Below are 6,238 nucleotides of genomic sequence, written 5' to 3'. Positions count from 1 at the left end.
CAGATAGATAGATAGATAGATAGATAGATAGATAGATAGATAGATAGATAGATAGATAGATAGATAGATAGATAGATAGATAGATAGATAGATAGATAGATAGATAGATAGATAGATAGATAGATAGATAGATACGCTCAAAGTCCCCGAAGTTCGCCAAGAAATGCTTCGCATTTAAAAACTTAGAGGGCGCTTGGGTTTCGCCTTCAAGAGTAGGGAGCCATAACGTACTCGCGCCCGTTGCCTTCAACCATGCCGCAAGGAAAGGAACAACGTTTGTGCGCCTTACATTGAACGTTTCAAACAACCCTAGAATGTCTGCATGAATGTACAGTTAGAATGTCTGCATGAATGTACAGTTAAGTGACCACATTGTTCTTTCTTTTGTCAAGTGGCAAAGTACCAACTACTCATCCGTAAGGTGCCGCGGGCACTTGCACAACTGCACACTTTGTAATGAGTGGGCAGCATTAGAACTACCCCCTCGTTGCATTTAGACGTGGGGCGCGATTCTATGATCATGCCCCACAATATTGCAGGCGCTATAACGAGACTCCTTCCACTGCATGACATTCTTATAGCGTTTTTTTTTTTTCTTGAAGGAAATTTCAAGCAAATGAATTTCAACGTAGGTGTTTGTCCGGTAGAGCTGACACTATTTGTTATTACCTTTGCGTCATCGTTGATGCAGTACATAATGTCTGGGAAGAGGTAAGAAAGGAAAAAAAATAACGTTGGGCCTCTTTGGTAGAACACCTGCTTGCCACACAGACAGCCTGCAAGTTCGATAATTACTTATAAGCGAAATTTTTTATTATTTAATTTATTTGCATTATGTCGACTTTTCGGTTACGGGCAAGATAATTTTTTTTGCTTATGACTAGGCTTGTGCGAATAGTGAATTTTTGGTTCGAATCGAATTCCAAGCAAATAGTGATTTTGATCGAATAATTTTGAATCGAATTCGAATGGTATGTATGAAAGGAATATGAAAGGTATGCTCAAAGGAATATTTATCACAACCCAACTAACCTGCACAATATATTTTTTAATTGAAGTAGGCGCTCTATGTAAATGCCATTTTTTTTTTTCATTCATAAGAAGTCAAAACAACCTTGAGTAGTAGTTTCGGTAGTACGCGAGTGAGAACCTGTAAGATGCCTAATGTTTTAAGATTTATTATACTTGGATCATATGAGCCATCATAACAAGCCTTATAAATTGAAGAATTGGTTTGAGGGTAACAAGTTCCTTTAAAGGGGCCCTGCAACACTTTTTCAAGTAGCCATGGAGCCAGTAACCATGCTTGTTCCCTCACAAGTTTGTAATAATACTGATTGTTGGCCTAGTTGGTATTTACTTAATGGCATGATTTGGCCGCAAAAGAGACACACACAAGAAAAGGAACACTCAAACGACCTGTGCTTGTCCGCCTGTGCTTGTCGTTTGAGTGTTCCTTTTCTTGTGTGTGTCTCTTTTGCGGCCAAATCATCCCTCACAAGTTTACTGCCACAAACGTTTCCAGAATCAGTCCAGTACGAGCGTAGTTCCAAAAATTTGTCGCACGCTGAAATTGCATTCTCTCTTCTCGTCCCGACGAAAAAGCTGGAAGCTAACTGGAAGCTAAGCGGGGAGGAATGGCACGGCGAAAGAAAATACTCCACCAAACCTCGTGATCTTGAGCACCTCTTTTTTTTTTTTTTTCTTCGAATACGCGGTTCTTCAGTGCGATCGCGCATGTACTTGTGGACAAGCGGTGGCCCCGGTAATGACGAAAGCGCGTGCTCAAATGAGCCAATGCCTGTGACCAGGGCCGTATATTCTTTCTCGGCTGTGACAAGTGATTTTTTGAGCTTGTAGCGTCATTTGCCGAGGAAAGAAAGCAATTGTTAGCTTTAAAAATTTATTGTCAATTACAGGCCACGTGCTGCGCTACAATATTTGCCTCGCGTGTTTTCGGTAGCCTCGACTACCGATCGGCAGCGTTTTCTGATCATGTTTAGCAAGTGTTGCAGGGCCCCTTTTAATTTGAAGAAGAGTTTCACGGCAAAGCAATTTTTTTTTTTGAAAAAATGTTTTTACTGCTTAGCAACTCTGCATAGCAGTGAAACCATCTCTACATGCGGTGACATGCAGATTAATATACATTTGTTCGTTCATCGCGGATACTTCGAAAATATTCGGTAATTTAAATTCGAATCGAAGCGAATTCGAATACTCACCTATCTATTCGAATATTCGAAGCATTCGAATATTCGCACAAGCCTACTTATAACCATTCACGCCGAAACCGGAATTTCTGCGAAACAAGATATTTGAAGCTATCGCATTAGTGATGCGCACTTTAGAAAGTCTTTCACGGTAATTTTGTAGGAGATTGGTGTGTTGAAATTGTGCTTTAAATTGACAGCGCTTTGGAATTTCGTAAGGAACGAATAGAGCTTATTCATCGCACATAAGATGCGAAACATGAAGACGTGATGACATTTCTTTAAGTATATATTCAAAACCATGGGCAAGCAAGGGCAAGGGTTGATGTGGGTCGTGTAGTATTGCTTTGCAAGCACCACATATGGAAGATATATATGCGTGTAAAACTACGACGTAGGGTCCTGAAAACCTTAGCGTAACATTTATCTCTCTTGTAGAGAACTACTACGGCATAACCTTGCAACTCCACTAAAACGTGAAAGCATTTATGTTTCACGATAGAAGGCCGTGGCGTGAGGCGCGGGGCCGCAACATGAAGCGCATCTGATTTCCAAACGCCAATTCGAAGATTGTGTGAGGAAAGACATCTGCAGCATGCAGAGAGGGTGCTTGAGAAAGTGAAGACTTCGCACTCCGCTGCTATGGTGAATTCTACGTGTCGCGCACGGCTAAAAAATTGGGCTGTACTGGTCACAGCAGTGTTTGCTGCTCGTAGAATGTGCTTTTTCCCAATATATGTCTAGTTGTACCTTGTGTCAGGACGCGCAGATTTCTAGGTGTAATCGCCGATTGAGACCTCCGCTGGGATCCTCACGTGGCCTTCCTGAAGACGCACTTGACGGACATTGCTAACTTATACAAGTATTTTGGAAAGAAAGCGTGGGGTACCTCAGTACACTAAGATGCAACTGTACAAGACACTTTTCATCGGCTATTTGCGATACAGCTTGCCTGTGCTGACCAATACTTGCAGAAGCAACGCACTCGGAAGCGCTCGGGCTATGGAATTTAAGAGTTTGTCTGGAACAACCGGGATATATGTCAGCAGCTTGAGATCATTGTGGTTGCGAACGACGACCCGGCCAAGACGGATGTCGTAATGGATTGGAAGCGTTCAGAGCACATGCGAGGCATCTCGCTCGCGCCCCCGACTCGCTGTCTGAAGACTCGACCTCGCAACTCATTCTGTTGCGATCATGTCCTACCTTACGCGCGTGTATACTAACAAGATATACAGCTCCAGCGACAGTTAAAAGACCACCATGGTGTATAACTCATCCACGGGTTCGACTCACGGCTCCGGGTTGGTTATTCCTTAGGGATCGGCCATGAAACGAACGGTACCTTATTTTAAAGATAATATATTGTTGTACAATCCAAATATGTTTAGAAATGAATGGTTTAAAAATAGATTCACTGGTACTATCGAGGTTTTCACAAAATCACAAATAAAATATGCAAAATACATTTTGAAAAACTTGCAAGCTAATAGATTGAAACTGTGAAATTGTACATAAAGTTGACATTCTATTCGTTTTCTCTCCCGTAAGAAATCGCACACAGCTTTGCAAACGTTCCTGCGGCTGAAACCTTTTTTTTTTTGGTTGCACCAAAGGAAAGAACCACCGAAAGGGATAAATTTAAGTTCATTTTTTGGCGGGGTTCATCAAGCAATCGTTTTCTTTGACTTCTCAACAATTTGCATGTTAAAAAAGAAATAACACAGAGATGGTGGAGGAAGCAGGAGGAGGGGGGGGGGGGCGGTGTCATCTCTTTAAAATGATTCTTTTTTCGCTTCGAGTGCCATGGCGAAAAGAAATTCCGTGGGAGGGAGGGGGGTGGCGTTGTGCCACTTCTTAGCTACGTCACTGCGCTCTACATTTTTTCACTTGTTTTTCTTATTTTTTTTTCGCGCATCTGCTTTCCTCTCCGCTTTCTCTTCCACATTTGTTTCCCTTTCCCCTTCTTTTTAAAATTGGGTAGCAAACGGCTAATGCTACAATTCTGGTTGACCAGCCATCCTACCTTTCCATCATTTTACACTCTCTCTTCACCAAACCCGAGGAGTGATTCAGGACGCGGCTCTTTCAAAGATGCACACGTGTATGGGCAAACCTGCAGGCACTGCAAGGGCATAGCGGAATTTCGTCTAGAGGTGCAATCGGCGTTGCATGCCGGGGGTCTGGACCTGGATGAAAATCACAAGTCGGACAAAGTGGAAGGGAAGGTACGTGTCTCAACACTAGACTGAGGAAACATGAGTCGGCCTTCCTACGTTTTCACGTACACACTTGGTCGACCATTGTAGTTCTTGCAGGCGGATGCACCCCTATTGCGAACACGCGCATTTCGTGGACAAAGACACAACGTTGACATTGTCATTGTCATTTTGAGGGACATTTTGTCGACAGGAAAGTACGCCTCATACCGACCTTCGGGTTTGGGGTCTCCTCGATCGTAACCGCCGTGGACTTTGCTGTACCCTATTATTCGCCCGTTGTACGTACTCGGGTTCTTCGGCTGTTGTCTTTTTCCTTTCACCAGTGGCAAGTAGCGGGATTGATACAATTTCTGTGGCGCCGTTTATGATGATGATAGTTGTCTCGATCGACTCGCTATTTGCTGGACAGCTTCGCTTCAAAAAAAAAAAAGAAAAAAAAACCATCGCCTACGTACGTACAACAGCACTCTAGGACACATTGGTCTCGCAAACGCTCCGTCGTACTCGAAACTTATACTTATTATGTGCACAAACGTCCGTGTAACTGTAGGCGTGCGCACGAGGAGGGCAGAGAGGCGCTCTCCCCCCTCCCCCTCCTTTACTGTCACCAGGATTGGTGGGGGGCAAGGTCTGTTTCATACATTGACTTAATAGTGAAAGCGCACTGCGACGAACCTCCTTCGCCCCCTCCCCCCGGAGGGTACCCTGCGCCTGCCTATGCGTGTAACGTACGTACTATATATCGGCGCCAGTAGGGTACGTGCGCGCCGTCCACTCATCGCCACGGACAGGCATGCTGCCTATAGAGGATGCGCGAGCCTGTCAATGGTTATAACTGGACGGCAAGCACTATGCCATCATCGCGGAGGCTTGTCGCTGTTCGGGTTTCATCTGACGCCGATAGCACATTACGCAAGGCAGCAAGAGCAAGTGTATTTGCTATCTCGCTGTCGCTTAGGGCTTTTGTTTGCGGAAATCGCCCGTTATGCGCTACCCGACCCTGACATCGTATTGGATATATGCTTGCGCGACCGGCACTATAATAGCGGGCGCTCCACCAGACCCGGCCGCCATGGTTCAGGGCGCTCGACTGTTGACCCGACGGTCGCGGGATCGAATCCCGGCCGTGACAGCCGCACTTTCGATAGAGGCGCCCGTGTACTTAGAGTTAGGTGCACGTTAAAGAACCTCGGCTGGTCGAAAGTTCCGGAGCCCTCCACTATGGCGTCCCTCACAATGATATCGCGGTTTTGGGACGTAAAGCCCTACAATTATTATGTTAGTCTGCGATTTTCCTTACCACACTATTCCACGGTATACGTGTGGCCAGGTGCAACCTAAAGACACGAAATCGAATCCATAAATCGGTTTAGATTGACAAATTTGACTTTGAAAGTTCGAATGCCGTTGATTTTAGCGTCGTACTTTTACGAAGGTCAAAGTCTCATTTTTATATTTCGTGCTAAAGTTTCCGCGAGTGACGTCATAGATTTTTTTTGTGTGTGCGCAACAATAGTTACACCTTTCAAGCAGGAATCAACTCACCCAGAGGCAGGTTTTATAGTCTCTCCTCATTGACGCCTGTCAGCTTACGCATTCTTAACAAGGAGCCTGTCGTTTGGAGGATGCATGCTGTCAGTGGAACTGGGAACGGCTTGAGCACAATGACCAAGAAAAGAGGAGTGCTCCTGTGTTGCCTAACAGTTTTTTCATACCGTATATCGGTAAATTGCTAAAAGACCAATGAGCCAGATAGTGGAGTCATCGGCTGTCCAGCTTATAAAGTCAGTCTAGAGTGAATGCCCA

Source organism: Rhipicephalus microplus, chromosome 1 (genome assembly GCF_043290135.1).
Source record: "Rhipicephalus microplus isolate Deutch F79 chromosome 1, USDA_Rmic, whole genome shotgun sequence".
Classification (NCBI taxonomy): domain Eukaryota; kingdom Metazoa; phylum Arthropoda; class Arachnida; order Ixodida; family Ixodidae; genus Rhipicephalus; species Rhipicephalus microplus.
This window is presented reverse-complemented; position numbering follows the sequence as displayed.